The sequence below is a fragment of the Anastrepha ludens genome, chromosome 3 (genome assembly GCF_028408465.1).
Source record: "Anastrepha ludens isolate Willacy chromosome 3, idAnaLude1.1, whole genome shotgun sequence".
NCBI classification, from domain to species: domain Eukaryota; kingdom Metazoa; phylum Arthropoda; class Insecta; order Diptera; family Tephritidae; genus Anastrepha; species Anastrepha ludens.
Window position 1 is genome coordinate 130,192,662 of NC_071499.1, and position 25,202 is coordinate 130,217,863.

The 25,202-nt window shown below is 33.8% G+C and overlaps 1 protein-coding gene across 2 annotated transcripts in view; it reads left to right on the forward strand.

Moving 5' to 3' along the window:
- The window catches only part of LOC128859260 (COMM domain-containing protein 10), a 70,833-nt gene extending 48,178 nt beyond the window's left edge, over window positions 1-22,655 (forward strand). Inside the window, exon 3 of one of the 2 annotated variants that reach the window (XM_054096119.1) lies at window positions 22,428-22,655. The gene's annotated coding sequence lies outside the window, so the exon portion shown is untranslated. Of the gene's footprint in view, window positions 1-2,124; window positions 2,214-22,427 lie in introns of those variants that run through there. The other variant, XM_054096118.1, reaches the window with a different exon arrangement.
- Window positions 22,656-25,202: the final 2,547 nt, after the last annotated feature.

Below are 25,202 nucleotides of genomic sequence, written 5' to 3' on the forward strand. Positions count from 1 at the left end.
TTCACGAGCACGAGATGAAGCAGGACCTGCGCCACAAGAATGACGCACACCTTTGCCAATTTTCTGAAAACATTTACTGCAAATGTTCATGGACGTTCTCTTTTCAGCAGTACTATGTCCACTTGTAGAGGGAAGTTGAGCATTTGAAGCAGCTCCATAAGGACCACAACTTTCATCTATTATAGTATGAAAAGTGCGTACATGACCATTGCCCTTAACTATTTTAGAGTGACCTTTGTATCGTGCCGTTAGACATATAAAACAATTACAATCATAAGTTGTTCTGGTTTCTTTTGCTAACTTCATGTCCTCGTAGTTAGGCATTGTTGGAAGTGGCCTCTTTGCATTACCCTTCTCTCGTTCCATTATAGTTTTTCGACAAGTACTACAAATGCTAATGGGAAATTTAGAATTGGACTCGTCAAAATTATCGTTGACATGCTTTTTATTTCAACCAGCAAGATTTTCAGTAATTAAAAATTCTGATTTTTGACGGTTGCCAAAAACGATTTTTTTACCACATGTTGCACATAATTTCCACCTATTTTCTTCGTGATCGCATTTATGATCTAAGTGAGTTGAAAGAATATTTTTTTCCATGATCTTGCAGACCATAAATAACGAAATTTCTGAAGAGATTACTTGTTACTGATGAACAAGGTACAAATGAAAATGAGCGGCTATGAAAAGAATAGGCTTCTATTTTCTGTTGCCGAAGTGTCCGGTATACAATGCGCTGCATAGCCGTGATTTTTTAAACTAATTTTATTTGATTAGCCCACTTCCTTGAGGGGGGCTACTAGCCACGATGTAAGGTTGGCTGCTGTTGACTGGTTCGGCAAGTCTGAACTCGTCGGTTGAGCGACCGGACGGTTCGTGGTGATCTCTGGCGTTATAGTTTTTTGCTCCGTTTCTGCCATGATGTGCTTTTGATAATTGCATATATATTAAAAATGTGTCTCTCTGGCTGGTTTCGATTTTGAAACTACACACCAGCTAGCGTAGCTGTGGGGCTTCGACGTCTCTTTTTCGTTTTACGTCTAGTTTACTCTAGACGGGGAAAAGTTATCACTCTTCTCACCAAAAATTTTGCGGCCGCCGCACAGTGGTTCTAAATCGACGAAAAGCGGAAACAATTCAATATCTTGCAAACGGATAGTCCGAATGAGCTGAAAATTGGTACACTGAAAATTCATAAAATGTCTAAGCTAAAACTAGAAAAAATTTTGGAAATTCTAAATAGTTTTGAAAAACTACGGAATTGAAAATAATATTTTACAAAACTTGTCCTTTTTCTATTATGAATAAGAATAAAAACGGATTTCAAACTCGTAAAAATAAATTGTTAACCCTTCTAACTGCTTATTTGTCAGGGTTGAAGTGACCCAAAGGTCGTTTAATTGCTAAAAATAAATAAAACTCAATTGCATTATTGTTTTTTATGTTTTAACTTATGTACTAAATCTAGTCGCAGTAGAAAAGTTTAAAGAAAATCATAATTTCAAAAATTAAGTTTAATTTCAAATGGTTTTAGTAAATATGGCGTTAATTAGCACTACTAATATTTTTTTGTTTTTGTGTTTTATTTTAAAAAGATTTTTTTATAAAGATAATAAAAAGTCATTATGAAAAGTTATTATTATTCCTTAAGAAAAAAACGAATATTATTACTTTATTCGTTATTGTTAATATCGCGTAACAAGTTTTTTGCCTCATCACTTAAAATAAGAAATTTCTTTTTTGGAGTCGGTCTTAATTTGTTGATAAAAGGGTCAGATGATAGCAGCATCATGTGCATAACATCTTCATTTGTTGAAACCCTATCACACTTTCTTGTATGCAGATTCCGATAGCGTTTATAATCCTTGTTTCTACATTCTTGAGCTTCTTCAGAAAGCGCGCCAACAGAAAATGTACAGTTTTCAATTATTTGCTTACCATGCAATAATACTTTATGTACTGATGATGGCATGTTATACCATCCATAGTTGGCGACTAACATTTTTGCAGTATCATATGCATAATTATCAAATTTACAACTATCCACCGGTTCTGTGCAGGTTATTGCTTCTAAAATCACAGCACATCTATTAATTATTTCTTCTTTAACACCTGTTATTTCAGAAGCTAACGCAGGATTGGCAAAAAATCTCCTGGATGTGTTGCCATCATTGGTAGTTCCCTTACCTTGCTTTACCATATCTAATCTAAGTCCAGTTTTCTCCGCAAACTCATTCTGAATTTGTGCTTTTCGCTTTTCTTTTATTGGACGCGTTTCGGCATTCGTTTTCCAGCACATTATTGGTAAGTTATATGCTATATGTAAAATGTATTCCATAAATTTGATACGCGCGTGTAAAGGAGACATACCAAATTTGATAGCTTCAGGATTTATAGGCCGAGCTTAAATTTTTTCTAAGCAATTCATTTGAGATGTGGTTGCGAGACATATGAAGCAAGAAGAAGATGCAGGAGTTTCGGTTACAGCTTGAGCCGTTTTGCCATCCAACATTGTAAAGAAAAACTCATGCCGAACTTTAAAAACTCGATTTCGTATATCAACAACTGAATCTTGTATTTGTGCGATTTCCGCATCTACTCTATTTTTTTCAGCTCGAATCTTTTCAGGGGTTTCCTTTGCGAATTGAAATTGGATACATCGACAATATCTCGTAGAAGAAGGACGTTCGTTTTTCCATACTACGTTGTTGTTTATTCGACAGGACAAATTTAATGGCACTATTGATGTCATAAATAGATTAGAATCACATAACTCTTTATCACCAAGTTTTTGGCTGTATTCGCATTGTCCAGACGCACCATCACAACCCCATTTAGAATACATTATTAATGATTCATCGTCAATTTCAGCGATTTCATCCTCAGTCATCGAATGAAGCAGCCGCTTTGCTGTGTGGTCTATAAGTTCTTGTAAATCAATAGACGCTGAAGTATCCGTAATTGTCGTGCTTTCAGGATAACACCTTTTCTTCGCATCCAAAATCTTACTATAAGGAGGAAGAATGTCGTGGCCCTCTTTTTTTAAACCTTGTCTCAAAACTTGGTATTGGTATTTCGACATTTCCGTTTGTATAAATATAGCAAGTGCTTTGTCAGCGTCGATATGGTGCATTTTTGGAGCCTTTGTGCGTGATTTAGCAGCACTTTTAATTTGCTCATCGGAATATAATGAACGAACTTGACTTATTTTATATCGTTTAGCACGCGTACAGCAATTCTCAAACTTTTTTTGAGGTCTACCGACTCTTTTTGTAATTTTTTTTGAAACAGAAGCACACTCTACATCTAAATTGAAGTGAAAAACTCCTTCAAGCCAACTACTATACTTAGCTTCAAATTTGGCTTTTGTCCTGCTACAAGTATTCCATTTTTTATTGAAGTGTGGTAAAAATCGCTGTTTTATTTGAAATAAAACTTTTTGAATTTGAGAATCGCTGACGTTAGGGTAAGTATTTTTAAAGAATAACTGTAATTTATCAAGATCGCGATTATTATCAATGATCTTTTTATACAAAATTTTATAGGAAATCGAAAAATTTTCCATTTCAATAAAGTAATTCAATAAATTCTAATTATTTAAATAAGTATACTCGTATAGAATCTACGGAATGTTTGGTTTGTAAGAAGGAGCGAGTATTTTCCTAGTAAGTGCAGTATGTCAATGAACTTACACAAAAAAAGATGGCATCAAAGTAAATCCAACTGCATTAATCAGAGACTGAACCCATTACAAAATGTTGTCTAAAAAGCTAAAAATTAATGTCAGGGTTGAAACTTTGATAAGATAGATATCTTATATACTTGTAAAACAAATTATTTAAATGAAATATGAAATTAAGCAAAAGGCAATTAGAAGAATGTTTTCTTGCTAATTTCGAATAAAGGCAGCTAAATTATATTTGTCGAACTCTCCAAGATAACGCTGCGATTCGCCGGTGGCTACACTTTTTAATGACATTTATTTCAACTCCTTGACTTTATTCTCAAAAACATTTTTTTATTATTCCAAATGCTACTTCGACCAGTATTTGTATTTCATCAACAAGTGCTTTTACACAGTACATAACACAATTGATTTCATCAAGATTTTGAGCTAATACGAATATTTAAAGACCTCAAACGGCCAAGGTGGCAGCTGGTGGCAGCTGATTTTACATCTATCTGATTGCGCAGAATGTACTTAATACTAAAATATAGTACTCAGCTTGGAGAAGAGTGGAGCTTTTTTTATAGACCTCCTAATCGCATACTCTTTTACATATTTTCTTTCGATTAACTGATTTATGTTCTACTAAGACCATGATAACTGGAGGAACGATATTATATATTCTATCTAAGGTACTATCCATACCTAATATAAAAATCATAAAAGATTTTAAATATTGTTCATCCAGCTAAGGAACTTATTAATCAACCTTTTATGAAAAATATTCAGAAAAACCTGCTGCCAGCAATAGTACAACTTTGGCGATTTTTCCTGCGCAGCACATATCATATAAATAAATGGATTTTTTTTTTTCAGAAACCTCATTAAATTAGCTATTCAGAAAAATTTTTTTAAAATATTTTTGTTAATTTTCATCATTTGGAATTGTTTCCGCCCAGAAACCACTGTGCGCCGTAGCCGAATGGGTTGGTGCGTGACTACCATTCGGAATTCACAGAGAGAACGAGAATGAAAAATTAAGAAAAACATTTTTCTAATATCGGTCGCCCCTCGGCAGGCGATGGCAAACCTCCGAGTGTATTTCTGCCATGAAAAAGTTCCTCATAAAAATATCTGCCGTTCGGAGTCGGCTTGAAACTGTAGGTCCCTCCATTTGTGGAACAACATCAAGACGCACGCCACAAATAGGAGGAGGAGCTCGGCCAAACACCCAAAAAGGCCAATATATATATGTACGGAAAAGTTCTGCGAATTTGGAAAGCGAAATAGTATAATTATAATAATAAAAGCATATTTTTCTCCATAGAGACGATGCATTTCAGCTACCGATAAATCACTGGGTAGATAACGTTTGGAAGTGTCACGTCGAGTATAGTGCGATTCATATGACGGAAAACTTTTAATGAAATCCAAAACTACTTTTTCCTTTTCTACAGAAAGTTTTTTAGGACCCTTATGTTTACCCCGCATGTCTACCTTAACACCAATCCCCTCAAGTTTTTCCTTCGCAATAGTTTTAATAAATTGTTCGGTTTCAGATAATGCAAATCTAAAGCATTTTTGACACACTGCAACTCTATTACCACTAATCTCCATGAAATAATAATATGAATATGACCTTTTCCTCGGATTGGTTTCATGCTTAACTCTTTTTACCGTGTTGGTTTCTTCAATTTCAATCAAGCCATTAACATAAGCTTTACGTAAGTTGTAAGAGCCTAGTCCCCAATACTGTTTGTGTACGAGCTGCTGTTCTTCGTATGTTATTCTCTGAGCGCATTTTTTCTGCTTGATTCCAACGGACGAACGATACGGACTGGAACATGTTTTCCACCTGTTGAAGTATAACTCTCTCCACGATTTCTCAATACTTTTCGCTTTGATGATTGCACTTTATTTGCCACAATTTCTTTCGTAACATTCTCGGAATTCACCTAGTTTAAAATTTTTGTTTCACAAATTATAAAACATTTATTTTAATACTTACAGTATCGTTTTCTGAATCTGAGCTAGAAACAGCACACCCGCTTATATCAAAATTAGGATCAACAATCGAATCATCGCTAGAAAAGTCAACTTTACTCAAATTGTTGACATCTAGCGAACCAAATATATTTTCACTATCCATTTAACGAGCAAGCACTCCTCACAGTTCAACAAACTCTTATCAACTGAACAGCTTATGTAAAGAAAAAAATATAAAATGCACACACAAAAACAAACTTATACTCGTATTGATTTAGTATACCGTTATTTTCAAACGAAGATTCACCAGAATGCCTTAAGTAAAATTAAGATGTTCTGTAAAACGAAAAATGTACAATTTATGACAGTTTAAGTTTTATAATAAGGTCTTATGTCTACTTAAGTGAAGGATATTTCAAATGATATTTTTAACATAATAGCTTATCTAAACTTAGGAGATCAATCAAAATACATTTTGCGGAAACTGTGCTGGGTGTATAACTTTTAAGTTAAAATAAGTTTTTATGAATAAGTTCTAAATAACAAACTGAAATTTTCAAAAGAGCTTAATTTTACTTAAGATAATTTGACTTGGACCAAATATTAAAAAAATATATACGTTGAAAAGTAAACCCCTATAACTTATGAAAAAATAGATTTTTGAGTATCGACTGGACAGAAATATGGAGAGCAATAAGAAGAGCTAGAATATGGCCTAAACACGATTTCGTCATAACTTGACTTAAGATGTTATGATATAATGGCACAGAAATGGAGAGATCTAACACCAAACCCAGAAAAACAACCCCACACCATAATACCACCTCCGCCATGCTTAACCGTACCTTTGCAGTATCGAGGATCTAAACATTTATTTTTTGGTCGGCAAACTCTTCTCATTCCGTCTGAGTATGAGTGTGTTCGAGCCGCTAAATAATTACTGCAATATTGCAACCCTGTTACTTTACTGATGCTCTGTAACTGATACTGTGCAGCAAATATTGCAATTTTTATTTTTCGTCGAACGTGTTGCTTAAAAAAATTGAAATTTTAACTTATTTAATAGCAGATGAGATGATGGAAAGGAGTCGTGATAATTTTTTAACCCTAGAAGGTCATCGTTATTTTTATAACGTAGAGGTCATCCCTCGTCGATTCGACGACGGCATTACTCAAAGTCATTAATATATTATCCTACTTATCAAAACCTACCAAAATCAATATATTCACTTTGCCTTGTTTATATATCTTCTAAATAAAACAATATCAAATAGTTTTTCTTAAATCTTTTTATTATAAATAAAATTTTCACAGCTCTGATTCATTTGGCTTTTGTACAAAATACAAACTAAGAAACAAAAAAAAATTAACAATTTAATAACATATTATTCACTGAATGGTATTTTTTCATAAAGATAATACTATTAACTAAAAAAATAAAATACTTTAAGGAATGAAAGTTCTCATTTTGTACAAGAGGCACAAAGCTCTATTTTATGCTCCCCACAAAGACTTTTCTTACATTTTGCACAAAATGATTTCGTCATCCGTCGCTTAGCAGGGGGACAAATTGCGCAAATCTTTCTTTTTTTTGTTAAATTTTTTTGGCGATTAGTATCTGCGGTATTTTCATCATAAGAAATAACATTTTCAATATTTGATCGCAACGACGTAGACAATGCTGGTACTTCAAGTCTGTTTGTCAAGTGACTTTGAATAAGGGCAGAATGCAATTTTTTCATAAAAGCTGGACGACTAAGAGGTGTTTTATTTGTTTGAAATACGTTGTGTGAATAAATAATGTGGCTGTTTATAAAAGCCATGTTCAATATGCCAAAAAATTGACACATTGGCCATCGGTTTGTTTTGCGTGAACAGCTCATGACACTACACATTTGGTCAAAAGTATCAACGCCTGCTTTCGTTTTGTTGTAAAATTCGATCATGTAGGGTTTGTTGGATTTGGGGTTTACTGCTCCTTCCTCATTACAGGATGATAATAAATATATTACTTTACTCGGCTTCGGCTTATATGATAGAAGCGTCAGCTCATTATCATAGCAAAACATTGACGTATTACACTTACGACCTTTTATATTTTTCATTTCACTCGGAATCTCTCGCTTATTAGAACGTAGAGTTCCAACCATTGTCAGCTTATATGGTTCGCATAACAGTGATTTAGCAAGAGGAATCGAACTAAACCAGTTATCCATTGTAACGTTTCTATTTGAACCATGTACAGTTTTAGTCAACTCTTTTACGTAGTACTCACCAAGTGGAAAGGTGGTTTTGTTTGATCCTTTTCCCAAATACGGCATAGCATCAACCATGTAGTTTGTACCGCTATCACATATCATTACCATTTTGAGTCCATATTTTGCTGGCTTGTTTGGAATGTACATCCGGAAGCTACATTTTCCCCTGAACGCCAGTAGTTGCTCGTCAATCGTAAGGTATTCTCCAGGCGTATAGTTTTCACGGCACTTTTGAATGAACATCTCCCAAATTTTTCTAATGGGGGCAAATTTGTCTTCAACTATTTGAAGGCGTGCAGATTTATCGTCGAATCGAAGACATGACATAAGAAATTTGAACCTTGCTTTTGTCATTATCGAAATATATGTTGTTCCACCATAAGATCTGTCAAACAATTCATCTGCAGACAGATGCTGATCTTTCTTGACTGCTGTTAGTACCAAGAGTCCAATTAAGGCAGACATTTCATTTGAAGTAGTTGCTTTCCTTTGAGCTTCATCTGTAGTTACAAGTAAGATGGACTGCCGATTAGCAATCTCAATGTTTGTCCATTGAACAATTTCCTCCACGATCTCTGGTGTAATGAACATTTGGAAGCATTGCAGTGGGTCTGTTATATTTTTGCAATGGCGTGTTGGTCCTCGAGCTTTATGTACTACATTTAGACCATAACGATAAGATTTGCCCTTTTTTGTTGACCACTTATGTTTATTTTTGCCCCGCAAAATAGATTTATTAAAATAAATTATATTTGACTTGGCTCTCAATAAATGTAAAGGTATGTTATCTTCATCTGTGTCGGTTGATTCTTCTGAAGAACTTGCATCCCCTAAGCTTTCGTTTTGCTCGATTTCTGCATCAGATTCTAGTTCGCTGTTGTCTAACTCATCGTCTAATCCATTCTCGTCGTCGCACATTGCAAGAAATTTTTCAATTTCTTCGTCAGTATAAATTTTGCTGCCACTCATATTGTATTACAACTGTACATACCAAACAGATAAATAAACAAGAAAAATTACTTCGGAACGAAAAACTCACACAAAGTTCATCGTTCGTCTTTTCGACTACGCATTTTTAAAAAATAAATGCTTACAGAGATCGTACGAAGCCAACCAACTGCAAACGTCAACAGCTCAACAGCGACTAACGCTGTAAAAAAGAAAGGCACCTTACAAACAAAGGAACAGTGCGATAACGGTAAAATAAAAACTCGCGTCGTCGAAACGACGAGGCATGACTTTCCAGGGTTAATAAACATGGACAAAAACAGGAGGAGAAGACATATGATAAAAGGCTTATTGTTTAACCATTGTTCCAAACAAAGAAAAGTGAGGAAAATTAAATACTTTTTTGAAACTATTGCACTATACCCTGAAGATATCTTTTTTACCCATTTTCGGATGACTCGACACACATTTCTTGTAAATAATCAATTTGGATTATATAAATATATGCATTTGGTATAACGAAGTTATTTTATATAGAAGTTACGTGAGGCTCTAAGCCCTTTCTGGTGCACAACTGACACTAAGTATTCGTTGGCGCAATCGTTGTATATTACCTTGTGGAAACTTGGCAACAGTAAGGTTACTTGTAGAGAAATCTCCGATCGCTTTAATGTTGGAAAAGGAACAGCACAGGTTTTTAAAAATTTAAAAATTTCCTCTCACTTACAAACTCATCTTCCAGATCCAATCGACACTTGACCAACAACTTGGTTTCAATACTTGGTTTCCAAAATTAACTTGCCTTTCCTCCTCCATCTCAATTGCGCAGTGAAAATTTTTATGTTGTGTATGATTTGCTAGTGATGAGCAACAGATTGCCAACATTTTGTTCAACGAACGCGTGACGTTGCCAGTGTTGCCGAATTTTTTCCGTAGAACGTGATGCTCTGTCATAAAAAGCAACACTGCCGCAATATTCACAGCTCGAACACACCCTATTTCAAGTTAAATTTTGATTCATCAGAAAAAAGTATAGTTCGCCATCGTTTCACTGACCAGTTAACGTGCTCCCGAGCGAATTTCAACCGCTTTAGCTGACTTTTTGTGAAAATAAATTGTTTTTTTTTTTGCTGCTCTATAACTGTTCAGTCCACCTGCACATGCTCAGCGTTGTACAGTTCGGCTGCTAACCTTTAAGTTCAGCTGTTTAACTATACCTACTGCCGACTTCTCTGGATCTTTCTTCAATTATATCAATATTTTCGAGTCTTCGTCCTGTGGAGTACCTTTGGGTCGTGCTCCACGGTGAAGAGTTTCAACACTTCTCGGAATTTTTTTATAATGAAACTAACTGTTGATTTTTTCATTGCGCACTTTTAGCAAATATCCTTTTGCGATAAACCGTGCTTGTAGTCGTTTATAATTAGTTTTTTCAATTGAACTGAATGTTTTTTTCCCGCCATTAGCACGTTTTTTTAATAAAAGTACAGAATTCTCGAATTTTCAATAGGAAACTACTATTGACTCTTATTCCAACGCTCACATTGACCACAATAAAAAAAAAAATATCTTCGTACACATTGATTTGTACAGTACCAATCACTTTAAATATATAAAATAAAAGAACAAGCATCGTGGGGTCAATTATGACCCCAAAACCAAATATGAAATACCTGGTAAAATATGAAATATATTTATTATAGATAATAACTATGTATTAGGGTTTGCAATCCCGTGTTATATTTTCAATCCCGGGATTTCGGGATTACATTTTCCAAATCCCGGGATTGGTACCGGGATTAGGATTGGACTATTTATGAAAAATACTTACACATTATCATAGTTGAAAGTACAAAAAAACTGAAAACATAATTAAAAAATTGGTTTAATATTATTATTTATTGAAACAAAACAAAACAAAACTTAATTCATCATAAAAAACAAATAAAAAATAGTATAATACATAATGAAATTAACATTTCTTGTGTTGTTGTAAATAAGCTTTTAGAAAACACAACTCGTCCAGCGTTTCATCGTTCAAACGGCTTCTTATTTTTGTTGCAAATTGTCCTGCCGAAGAAAATGCTCGTTCAGACTCTACACTAGTAGGTTTTATCGTCATTAAATAGGAGTATGTTCTTTCCAGGTAGTCACCACGTCTCCCTCCATTTTCAAAAAGAGACATTTCTTTTTGAATTTTTGATGACAGTGTCTCAAATCTAATAGGCTGCATTGGTGCATATCCCTCTTTAATAACTTTATCTAGTTCTTCTGCTACACTTAATGGTTTTTGTGTACAAATTGATTCAGTTATTGAATCAAATTCTGAATCAATTTCAAGGTTTACCTCATTTGAAATAGAAGATCCAGTTGCATGAGCTGTTAGTAATGCAGTGGGATTTGAAGCGTCTAGTCTTTCAAGCAAGTCCACTATTAATTTACGGCATTTAATTGAAGAAGGAACTGTGACAAAATCTATTCCTGAGACGTTGCTTATACCATTGTGTAAGTATTGCAGTAAACCACTTAGATCTGTGCGGCGTTCTTCCATACGAAGAATGAGAGCTGCATATAATTTTTTACTTATAGCACTGTTTGCATCTTTAAGCTTCTTTAGCATAAAATTAATGGCTATGTCTGCTGTAAACAGATTGCTATCTCGACGACAGAGTGCTTCAACAGTTGTTTTTATTGGTACAAGAGCAGTAATTATATCAAATAACATTTGAATATCATCATGAGATAAATCTAGTGATTTATCTGTATTTTTTATGTCTATTAATGCTTTTTGTGTGCAATCTTTCAGTAAAGGGAAGCAGCTGATGCGTTGGTCAAGCCTTTGCCTCTGTTGAGCTCTCGGAGCTCATTGGAATGGACAGTGAAAGTTGAGAATGTATAACTGTCAAACTCAGCATACTTTAGTCTGTCCGTTTCGGTCGTATTTTGGACAAATACTTCTGATATATCTCGGGTGACTTGAGATATGTATGCTTGGGTGTAGCAACCTTCTTCCAACCATCCTTTGCGATGGGCTTCGCGCGAACTAATTAGGGATCTGCTCCCAATCAATTTTATCGTCCGCCTCCTTTTCAGGTTTAACTTCTCCGAATCTGAGATTTTGTTGTATTCCAGAGTCGATAAACCGTACTTCTGGGGATCTTCTTCTTCTTCTTCCGATTCGGATTGGTGTTGCGGGGCCGCATTTGAGGATGAACATAAGTGCAAAGAAGAACATCCCTGCAACAATTGCCCATAGTATGCCACGAATGCCCGTGGTTGCGTGTTGTTGGATGACAGATTGTATTTCCTGCCTGATGCCTGTGAGGCTTGATCGAGCGCGCTGCTTAAAGTAGTAATTGGTACTACGCGGTCTCCGACCCCTGGCAGGGGGTGGGAGAACCAAGAGCTCAAGTTCTGTTGAGCTGTCTCCTGAGTCTTGCTCATTGTATAACGTTTTATTAATCATTAAGTCACTGAGAATTGCCAAAAGTCGTCAATGTTTTTGTCCCAAGGATTCAGCCGTACTCTACACACTTGGGATATGTAGAGGAAATAAAGGGTCGTGCAAATATCCTTACACACTCGCCTCTATTTCAACTTTAAAACTACGTATGCCAGCAATGCTCCCATTACTCGTGCTTTACGGGAATTAAATGCCGTTCATAATGATGTTCTTCTTGATTTCTCGCTTTCAAGAACAGCACTTTTAAATCTTTTGAATTCTATATTATAGTTAGTTAGTAGCTAGTATAGTATTTAAATACATATAATATATTTGTAGCTTAATCTAAGCAACTTTTGTATCATAGTCTGTAAGGATTGTAATTCATAGACTTAAATAAATAAATAAATAAATAAATAGAAACGTTCCACCATTGACAAAAGACTGCTCCACCTCGTCTTGCAGTCTTGTAATAAGACAATGTCCTTGCCAAATTCTGCTCGGATATATTGTTGTAATAAATCATTCTTTGTTGGTGACCTTCTGAACATTGATATGATTTTTCGTACCTTATTTATCAGTGGACCAATACTTGTTTCGGTTATCTCATTTCTTCTACGACTCTGACTACTGTCAAGGAATCCATCGCTGTCAAAAATATCTTGCTCCTGGCTCGAGTCACTCTCTGTGAAATAAATTTCTTCTTCATTATATTGCTGATCTGATTCAATTTCCAACTTATTATAAATTACATCAATAACCGCCAGCTGAACACCATGAGCAAAACATAACTGCTGATCCACAGATAATATTCTGCCCACTTTTTTCATCACGCTTGCTCCATCCGTCATAATTGCTACAATGTCGGTATGTAAATTAAGTTTATGTTTTGCCAGTTTTTCTTCCAATAAGAAGTTTTTCTTCCAAACAGAATGATACCGCGCCGTGCCGTTCCTTTTTTTTTACTGTATTTTTGTTGTGATTGAGTGTTTTCTTTAACAGAAATTTACGGCGGCGCGGAACGGCGCGGTGTCATTCCGTTTCCAAAACAAAAAATTCTACGTACATATTTCATAAAAAAAAAATAAATTTTCTGAGAATTAAATTCTTAGAAAATTTTGATGAGAAAAAAATTTCAAAATATAATTCAGACAAAAATTATATCCCGGGATTAGTTATTTCAATCCCGGGATTTCGGGATTTGAAAAAACCCCGGGATCCCGGGGCTGCAAACCCTACTATGTATGTAATATGATAAGCCTGGCAATCTCTCTAAATTGGGCCACATTTATTCTTTCTCTTTTTATATGAACATTGTTTTAAGATTTTGACGAGTTATTCATCCATTAATGAATGTTCAACTAAATCATTGATATCACTGCTTCCCCATAATGTGTGCTTCGCGTTTGCATCGCGCGACTTATATCTTCTAAGTCTTCAGACTTAGGTTAAAAAATAAAATATTATTTTTTTAAATGTTTTATTAAGGGGTTACGCCACACAATACAAGGAGTCATTCTAGAAGTTTGAAAATTTGCAGAAATCACTTTTAAGACATTTTAAACTTCTAGTTAAAAAATTAAAAAAATCCGCCCACTTTTACGCCTACCTCCCACACAACCTTAACAATAAAGTAGCCATAACTTCCACAAAATTAAAAAAAAAATAACAAAATTTTGTATACTTGTATTTTGTGTAATTCCTAATATTGGGTAATAATTTTGTAAAAATCTGCCCCCTCTTACGACCACCTCCCATACAATACTAACTTAAAAAATGCTCTAACTGGCATAAAATTTTAGGTCAAACTTTAAAATTTTGGTACATTTACGTTTTAAAAAGTTTTCAATATTTGGTGCGAATTTCAAATTATTCCTACTATTTTTACGCCTACTTTTCATAGTACTGCAATAAAATTTTTTTTTTTTTTTTCAATCTTTTAATAAATTTTTTACATCATCATGGTATTCCAATTTCTTTAACTGCTGTGCCCAGATGACCCATCACAGCCCCATTTGCTTAATAAACGCAACTGATGTGGAAACTCTTCAACCTCACATTGCGATTTAGATTTAAAAATTCTTGAAACTGTGTGATCAAGTAATTGTTGTAATCCAACACTACTACAATTTTCCTCAACCGTAATATTAGCAGGATAACATTGCTTTTTAACTGCCAAAATTTGTTTATAATTTGGAAAAATATCACAACCGATTTCTTTGGCTGAGCTTCTTAAAATTTCATACTGGTGCTTTGATAATGCAGCATCGATTATGAGGCTAAGTGCTTTTTCAGGTGTAAATGATTTAAAATTTTCTTCTTTATTATATCTTTTAGCTGCAGACACTATCAGCTCTTCAGAATAATTTTCACAAATTTGTTTTATTTTAGTCCTCTTAGTTCTCTGATGACTTTCTTCAAATGAAATACAAGGTCTTCCACGTTTGGCTGAAAGCGAAGTACTTGGCTGCTCAATATTCAAAACGTTTTTATTTATCGTATAAAGCCGTGAAAGCCATTGTTTATTATCAATTAAAAACCTGGATTTAATGCGCGCACTTTTGTTCCACTTTAATTTAAATTTTGGATAGAAATATTTTATTAAAAATTTGCGAAAATTAATTATATTTGTCTCAGACAAATTATAATTTGCTGATATGACACCAACAACAACGTCAATATCTTTATCCCTATCGAACAATAGTTCAACAATCGCATTATAATGAATATTAGATTTATCCATAACTTTAATAAATTTCTAAACACTTTATATTAAACTTGTATTAACTGTCACTGTCACAAAGATAATAATGCAAGCATATTTATATTTTAATCCATAACGGACAATTGACGATTCACCGCCAACTCATTAAGAACTCACTTCTGTGTACTCTCCCACCACTCGCTTTGGCGACAAGACTCGCTCCGACTATTGCACGTAAACATATGCATAGCGCGCAGTGTGAATTTCGCGCATGGTTGTTTGTGGTTTTTGTTGTGTATAAATCGCTGTGCTAAGCTGTGCTATGTCTTGTTTTCTTTAACTTTTAGCTGAATTTTCAAGCTTTAATTTGATATAAGTCTTAATTCGGTGCTCAGCGGTGCAATATATTTTCTAGTCCTTTGAAAATGATAAATGTTCATTTTTTTGGGCTGTTGCTACATGCAACTTTTTTCCATTTTTTAGGAATTTATTTTTTTTTTGTCATTTTTAATAAAGAAAAATGGTTCTTACGAATTGCATTTTTAGAAATGTTGTGTGATGTTTCATATGTAAATAACAAGCATTCAAATATAGCACTTTGAACTCCCATATTTCAAGTATGTTGTCATACCTTAACTTTGACATACTGTGTACAGAAAAATAATAAAGATTATGGTCTAAAATTTTAAAACAACAATTCTTAATTAGTTGTTAATAAATTTTGAAAATTTCATGCAAATCGAACGATGTGAAAAAAATTGATTTATGGCCGCAGTCTACATGAAAAGTTCCCACTGTGCGCCACTCTAGCTACTGTAAAAAAAGCAGTTTTTTAAGGATTTTTTTTACATTGAAAGAAAGGTGCTAGGAAAAAACTTTTTAAGTATATTATTAAGCATGTATTTAAGTGTAATTACAAATATTTTTATTGAAAAATATTACAAAATGGCGCCTTTGGAGTGAATCTCTGAACGCGCCCTGCGAAAAAGGCACTTCACGGCACGCAGTACAACTGACGTAAATGTCCACCTAAACCAAATTAAAAAAATTCTTCTCAATCGACGTGAGTATAGCTGTAGAAATACGTACGGGATTTTAGAAATATTGAAATTTGTGTATTTTGCAGATGTTTGAAGTCAAAAGTAGAATTTTTCATCTAAAATGGAACCGTTAATTGTTTATAAAAATTTTTCTAATTAATTAATAAAAAAATCCGTACGTATTTCAGTGCGGAATAATGTTCTAAAGATCCTTGTACGATTACAAGTGAAAATATTAAAAATTGTTTGTGTTATGCTGCGTGCAGTTTTGAAAAATCACGTTTTGAGATAAACACGGTTTAAATTTGAAAACGAGTTTTACATATGAAAAAGTGACAAATTCAACTGTATAAAATTTTTTACCTTTAATCTGCTATCCCAGGTCCATAAAGTTGCCCTTCTGAATCCAAATTTTGCTCTTCTTTTTTTTTTCTTGTTGATTTAACGGCCAAGCGCGCCGCTTTTGCTGCTCCCGTCAATGAGCGTTCTGCGAGTTTGATGCGATTAGCATCGGTTTCAACGCAAAAATTGTATGCTTCGGCACCAATATCAATCTCCAAGACCTTCATAATTTGCAGAATACTTTTAATACCATCATTAAAGTTGCAAGTGGCAATGCTAACTGCAATATCTAAGACTTTTTTTCCACTTGAATATGATTTTGGAGCCAAGTTCCAGACGGTTGCGTTAAAACTTTCGTTTGCATTTTGAGTAAATGCACCCAAACAACGGCTTAACAATTCTTCTCGACTTAAGTCCTCGTATATTGGTTTGATGGCCTCAAAAACTTCGTTGGAAAGTGAGGGCTTGTGCTGAAAATCTTTCAAGGTGCCTGCTGCTTTGGCTTTTTTCCATTCACACCAACTTTCTGAGCATGTATCATGCATAGGCGTTCTGTCTGTTGACATTTTATGATAAAGCGTCGCCCAAATACACCTTTTCATGTTTTCCACAGAGTCTGAATTCCGCCGTATCGCAAGTCCATAATATATTGTTAGCTCATCAATTAATTTGGCAGTTAATTTGCCTTTGCCTCCAAGGCCTTTCATATTTTTTTTTCAAAGTTCTTAATCTTCAACCCATACGTTTTTGCACGTGATCGACACACTCTTTTTTTTTACCTCAAAAGTTTGGTATGGATGACTATCTACGATTCCCTTAAACGTTTTACTATCACCGTCGCCGATGTAGTTGGTATATTTAATATTATACAATGATACAGATCTGGCAAACATTTCGACAATAGAGTCAACTTCCATTTTACCACTTGAGCCTTCATGGTTACATTGGCACTCTTCTTGGTGGCTAAAGTACCATTGCTCATACTCAGTCGTATTTTTTTTAACTTCCCAGTACTCACAAGCTTTACAGTACTTACACTTGACAGATACATCGATAATTTTACCCGTGTGCCATCCAATCAAAGAAGATACGCCATAAAGAGACGAGAATCCCCTTTTTCGCCAAGAGCCATCACCAGAAACTGTAATTCCTCCTTCTTCACCTTTTTCACGGCTTTCATTTATCTCTTCTTCTGCTGCTTTCTTCATGGAAATATCTCTAACAGCAGTGCTTGCGACGTGTAACAAGTTAACTATTTTATCATAGAAAGAATGAAAAATAGGTCGCGGTAACTCCATAAAAGGACAGAATTTTTTTATGCCATTGAGCCCTATACCAAGTATTCTCATAGCTAAAACAATTCGTCGATTAATTTCGTAGGCTTTATTAATAAACTTACAACTTGGAACCTCAACATAATTGCAATTCGGGCATACGATAACTATCTTAAAACCAAGCCCACGTGGACTTTTTTGCTCCAAAGTTACATCTGCATCACACGTTTTACACTTTATGTATTGAGCTATTGTTGAAAATACCATTATAAAATTCAAAATGCAATAACCAGCAGCATAGTCAATATTAAATTCATCATCAGATTGTTTTAATTTTTTAGCAGATGCACTCACACCTGGCACATCACTTTCAGCTTCAAATCGATTCAGTGGTCTTCGCTTTTTCACGTTGCTCCGACGCCTTGTAAAGAGATATATTTATTTAAAGAAAGTATTGTTTGTTATTTGAAATATATTTATTTTATTTTATCATTTCAAGCTAGACATCCAGCTTGTAAAACGATTGTTTTCTTTCTTCTTTTTTACATACTACGTACAAGCGTTTTTATAGCAATTTTTGTCAATGCAAGCCAATAACAATTTTTCGGTGTTTACTTGTGTAATATGATTCTAGCATTCACGCGCCGCACATAAAACAATACGTTAGCTATGTTTGCGTTTAGTTTCAAGTGTAATGAACCTTTTAAGAAATATGATACTCTATTTAAACGGCACAGCAAAGTGAATGCATAAGTGGACAATAAAATAAAAACCAAAACAAAATGTTTATGAATATTAATGTTAAGGCATATCCGACTTATAATCATACTACACCTCCCTTCTTCGGAAGAATGCTCATACAACTTTTTTTTGTATGAACATTCTTTTACATTGAATTGTTAAAATAAAATATGTACATAAGAGTAGTCTTAATTTTATATATATGTACATATATATTGTATTAATTTTCTAAGTTTAGACGCGTCTTTAAAACTACTTATTGTTGATAAATCTTAAGCCTATTTTTGTGAACTATTTGTTCTTTTAAAGATAACTTGTCGACTATAGTAACATTATTTTTATTATCTATTGCTTTAATGGTATAAGGCCCACAATATTGGGGTTCCAGTTTATGGGCCACTTCATTCCTAAGTAAAACTAAATTGCCTATGCTAAAATTGTGATCTAAACTATTTTTATCATAAAATGTTTTTTGCTTAATTTTAGCTATGTCTATCATATTGCGAGCTCTTTTATGTGCTACTTCTAGCCTAAATCTTACTTCTCTAGCGTAGTTATCTATGTTATATAATGGAGTAATTTGATCTACATTTTTGAACTGCTGAAACATGTTTGGTGTTTTTCCAAAAACTAATTCATACGGACAATAGTCATGTACTGTAGAAGGAGTGGTGTTAAAACAGTATGTGAAGTATTGTAGCCACTCATCCCAGTCGTTTTTGTCAATCGATATGTAAGATCTTACGTATTGATTGAAAGTTTTATGTGATCTTTCTATTACTCCTAGTGTTTGGTGGTGGTAAGCAGTTGAATTAATTTTCTCTATTTTTAGCAATTCACATAGCTCTGTTAGTATTGAATTTTTGTATTCTGTACCCATGTCCGAAATGAACGTCTTCATTGGACCGTAGGTAAGAATAAACTTTTCAAATATTGCTTTCGCCACTGTCTTGGCGTTTTTGTCTTGGATGGGTATCGTGACTAAATATTTTGTCATGTCGCATATTATTGTGACTGCATAAGTATTGCCATTAATTGTTGTAGGTAGTGGGCCTATTGTGTCTACAAAGACTGTATCAAATGTACCTGTAGGTGTTGGTGTTATAGTCATTGGGCTTTTTAAATGCTTTGTTATTTTGGTTTTTTGGCATTTTTCGCAAGTTTTTACGTACTTAGCAACATCTTTTGACATTTTCTTCCAGAAGTAATGTCTTTTAATTTTCATAAGTGTTCTGAAAATTCCGCAATGACCGCCTTCTATAGGGTCATCGTGGTATCTTTTTAGAATGTCCATTACAGTTTTAGCATCATTAATTTGGGTCACCTCATTCAGTAGCGCTACTTTTACTTTATTTAATATCATATTGCCCTTATTTTTAAAATCATTAATCGAGACAAATTCGAAAATTTTCTCGCTAGGTGCCACTTGTAAATTATTAATGCCATATTTGTCGGCCACTTCGTCGAGCCTAGAGAAGAATTGTCCTAAGTCAATTTTCCCATTAACAAATAAGTCATCAATTTTTATATATGCCATTATAGATTTTCCTCGTTTGATGTAACATCGCGTGGGTGTAATCTTTAATTTATTGTATTTCCTGACGTCAGTGTTATTAATTGGGACATATATTTTGGGCTTATCATATGTTTTAATGTGCTGCTGTGTAGTTGGACTGCTGTTATTTTTCGACATTGATCTAGTCACTATTTTGTATATATTTTGATTCTTTTCATTTATTCCTTTTAAGTCATTGATTGTAATGCGAGACAAAGCGTCCGCAACGTGATTATCTTTTCTTCAATTTTTTATTATGCATAGCATATAATTTTAATGCTAATATTAATAAGGTTATTACCGTGATTATAATTAAACAAATTTCGATTAAATTTAAGCCAGTATTAACGACTACTTCGTTTACTACATTGGCATTGGGTTTATCAACTTTTGATAAGGTTTTTCCCATTTCTGAAAGACTATCTATTGGGGACCTTATACCGTAAATTAGGGACGGGCAGCAGCGTGGCACGCTCGCAGCAGAGCGTGCTAGCAAAGTGCTAGATGGGGGGGCGACAAACTTACATTAGAAGGGTAAGCAATAGGCGTGTACGTATATTAATCACTTCTGAGCAACGCATATGTGTTTGTAAAAAAGAGAGTGAAGCTTTGCCAACAGCAAAGTTACCAGATAAGGGGACTTCATTCCATGTTAAGGGATTTCGAAGTGTTGATCGTTCATATGAAATAATAAAATGCTTTTGGTTTTTTTTATTGGATACGCTTCTTTGAATATTAACATCATCTTTGCAAATTTCTATTTTATTTACTTTTATAATTTTTGTAACCAAGAAGCATAGGCGATTTTATAATCAAGAAGTTTGAACATTCGCATGTCAAAGTTTCATAGTTGCTAAACCATGTGGAGATAAATTTGTACTGACAAATCGGTGTATATTTTTCTGAATGAAAAAATTGTCTTCGTTTACATATAAGTATGTATGTATATCGTATGTTTTTATATAAGTGCATTTTTTTTTAAAGAATGCTGGTCACAACAGCGAACAGTAATCTCAACCAGCCATGTTTTATTTAAACAATGGATGTTATACATTTTATTTTGTTAAAAAGGACAATTTATACATGTTTCCATTCAAAAAAATAGAGGATTTTTTCAAAAAACATTGAGGAAATTATCATAGCAGAGTGGGTATTCTTGGTGAGTACTTAGTTGCTCTCAAATTCAAATCACACGCATATGTCAATGCGCACAGTATGACAAAGTACACAAAAATGATTAGAGAAATTTGTTTGCATCCGCTCATGGATTTCGCACCATCGGTGGCAACGCAAACCACTTTTCGTCATGATAAACCCATACGTTCAGTACATTCATTAACACATTGAAATAAATCTTCACCTTTAGTCGTCCCTGTCACTGGAATAATGTCCAAAAGTTCTTCACATATATTTAGGTGGGCATCAACTCCTCGGATAAAAATCGCTAATTGGGCTATGTCGGATATATCTGTACTTTTATCAATTGTCAATGAAATCGCTGTGAATGATTTTATACGCTCTTTTAACTGCGATTCTGTAATTTCCGCCATTTCATCTACACGTCTGCTTATAGTTCTACGAGATAAGGGGACAAAATTCCTACTGCTTTTAATATACAAAACTTCACCAATTCGCCATCCGGAAATGCACGATTCTCACGAACAAGATTTAACGCGATTTCATAAGTTGCACGCTTTGCATCTACAACGTAATCTTCGCTTTCCTAAGAAATTAAAAAAAAAAAATCTGAATAATTTGAATTTTTCCGACCTTCTGTAATTTGGCACATCGAATCGGGCTCTTCGTTTAGACTTAAGGATTTGTATATATTGTACTTTTCCTTTCTTTTCCTATATATTCATCATAATCACTCCTGTGCAGCTCATAATGTCTCTTTATGTTAAAAACCTTACACACCACACGTTTTTCACATACAAGGCATTGTGATTCTCCGTCTACATATTTGCATAAAAAAGTTACACTCCACTTCGGATTCAAATTTAACAATGTTCTTTTATTTGAGGTCATGCTGAACCAAATGTTTTATATTTAATATTTTATTTAACTTTATTTATCTAAATTAAAAGTTAAAACAGAGTAATATATTACACATTAGAAATAAATTTAGGTTTTTGTCGGCAGTTGAACACTGTGCACTTTGTTTTGACGTTCGCCGTTTCAAATTTTTAAATAGAATTTTCAGCACTTTCACTGCATCCACTCCATACAAATACACTTAATATTAGTGGTTTTTTATGCGACAACAATATGTAACTTACGGTCTCAAAAAATATCGTCGAAAAATGAAGAAATCACGAAAAAACTGATTTTATTTATGAAATGTCAAAACTTATGAGTAAGAGTTGCCGCAGTTGTTAAATGTGGGAATCAATTTTGGGTATTGTTGATTTTATTATTCATAATTTATAAACATGATTGTATACTCATAGTTGTTTATTTTTATTTGCAGTTGTGCATATCAGAGTGTATTGGATTTAGATGGGCGAAATTAGTTATCAATCACGTCCACTTTTTGTGAAAAATAAAAGAAAAAATGGTATCATTCAGTAGCTAAAAATTCTGAAACATTCGACAAACTTCGGTAGCTGAAGAGAGTTTGCAGTTTTATAAAGTAATTTGCTAAAAAAATTGATTTTCTGGATTTCTTAGCTCAATTTAAAAAAATATATCCGATCTCAAAAACCATTTAAGTAATCACAACATAAGTGTGAATAATTTACAGATTCGTCAGTTTATGCAGTGATCAATATTATTGAAGATTTAACTGACATTGCTTTCCAATATGTAAGATTTTAATTTAATCTCAAATTAAATATTTTCAGAGGTCTTAATTTTCTTTACATCTAGCAATTAAAAAACAGTATTACGCGAACTTTTGAAATGTTTAATTGCTTGTTTATTGTTGTTCATTATCTTAATTCATTATTATAATAGAAAGTGTAATATGTATTGTATTAAATTTAGTTATTGAAGAAAAATGTACCAAAAAAACCTATTTTTTTAGAAATTTGTTGATATGAAGTTAAAAGTTGGCATCCCTGGTAAGAAGTCAAGAATAATTGCTCTCTCATTCAGGGTACAAACACAGTCACAACTCGCTCAATTTTTCCGTTTCTTCCCTGTGCTTTGTTATCCCCCTTCACCTAGCACTTTTACGCACGCAGAAGCACACGCTGCTGCACAGTGCAAATGTGCTGAGTTTGCCCATCACTACCGTAAATCAAATAATTTATGCAATGTAATAATTTATAATGTAAGGAAATAAAGTTTTTTTTTTTTTTTTTTTTTTTACATTGGATTTATGAAATTTTTTTTTTTTTTTTTCAAGTTAATTCATTTATTAAGTAAACACATTATATTTAACATATTATAACAATTCAAACATTTTCATAAAAATGACCTTCTGAGTAAATTTTAATCATTTACAGTCAAATTTTTAATAGGCAAACAGAAGCCAAAGTTGTTTAACTTTGCCATGTAAAGAAATAAATGAAAATTATTTTTGTCTCGAGCGGTTAACGCTTACAGACTCTAACTGTCTGCATTCAATCATGCACAGTGTTTTATGTATATTTACTTAATTTCTTTTCTCTGCTGGAGCAGGAATTCCAGTTGGGTTATGCGCTCCCAGATTGCGCTAGCTTTTTCCCAGGATGGTGGTGGCTGCTGATTTACCTCCCTGATGAGTATGCTGATTTCCCTCTTTATTCTGGTGGTGTAGCCTCCTCTTCTTTTTGGCTTGCTCACCTTTGGGATGGAAACCTCTTTTGGTTTTTTGTTGAGGCCGTTCCGTCTCCTGTATTCCTCCAAGGAGATTGGTTGCGGCCCTTGAGCTCGGTTGTTCATCTTTTTTTTGGTTGTAATGGCTTAACCAAGTTCTTCCTTCCGCAGCTGACGGATCGTTTTGGCTGATCTCGTCAGGACTTAATATTTGGTGCTTTTTAGGGCACCTGCAAATATATTGCAATTTTTGGTGCAGATATCGTCAGCACTCATGCAATATTTTGCACTTTGTTTGTGCAAGAAACTTGCATTTAATAGCTTAGCAAAATCAGATATATTTATTTAAAGAAAGTATTGTTTGTTATTTGAAATATATTTATTTTATTTTATCATTTCAAGCTAGACATCCAGCTTGTAAAACGATTGTTTTCTTTCTTCTTTTTTACATACTACGTACAAGCGTTTTTATAGCAATTTTTGTCAATGCAAGCCAATAACAATTTTTCGGTGTTTACTTGTGTAATATGATTCTAGCATTCACGCGCCGCACATAAAACAATACGTTAGCTATGTTTGCGTTTAGTTTCAAGTGTAATGAACCTTTTAAGAAATATGATACTCTATTTAAACGGCACAGCAAAGTGAATGCATAAGTGGACAATAAAATAAAAACCAAAACAAAATGTTTATGAATATTAATGTTAAGGCATATCCGACTTATAATCATACTACAGCCTTGTAACAAACGATCCTTTTGTACCTTTATGACCTGTATACACTTTTTTATCAGTCATGTTCAGAATTTCACTATTATTAAGCAAAAATCAAAAAAAATTATAAATGAAAAAAATCACACAAATATTTCAAAAAATTAATATTTTTGACAATGTTCAACAAAAAGAGAGATATTTCCTCATGCTCCAACGACTAACAATTCGTAACTAATAGTCGTGTCAGAGACGTCAGAGGCGCTCGCGCAAAAGTGCGAAATATTAGAGATAAACATTTTTTTCACGCATAGGACTTTTTGTTTTATATTCTAAAGAGTTTAAAGCATCTTTTAAGCAAAAAAAAAAAAATTTCGATATTTTGAAAATCCTAGAGTGGCGTAACCCCTTAAATGAGTTCAACCGTTTTGATTATATCGAATTTCATGGCTAACTTAAGGGGGGGAAACCGGTTTAGCGGGCCGAAATTTCGGTGTTTTTCGTGAATTTTTTGAACAAGGAAGGAGTAATCAGAAATTGTTTAAGCTGGGAGAGTATTTAATTTTTAAGTACATTTCTTCAAGCCATTTCCGCCGGAAATAGTGGCGTTAGACCATGCTGCCCTTGGACCATCGCCATCCAAGTATCTTGCTGGTCGGCATTCCTCAAGTTGCAATTTTTCTCTTCATCTATTTTGCTAAAAAAAAATATTTTTAATGGTAATATAATCTCAGAATTAGGTTCATATGAATTAGAATTGAATAAAGAATAACTCCGAAAAAATTTCATAACGA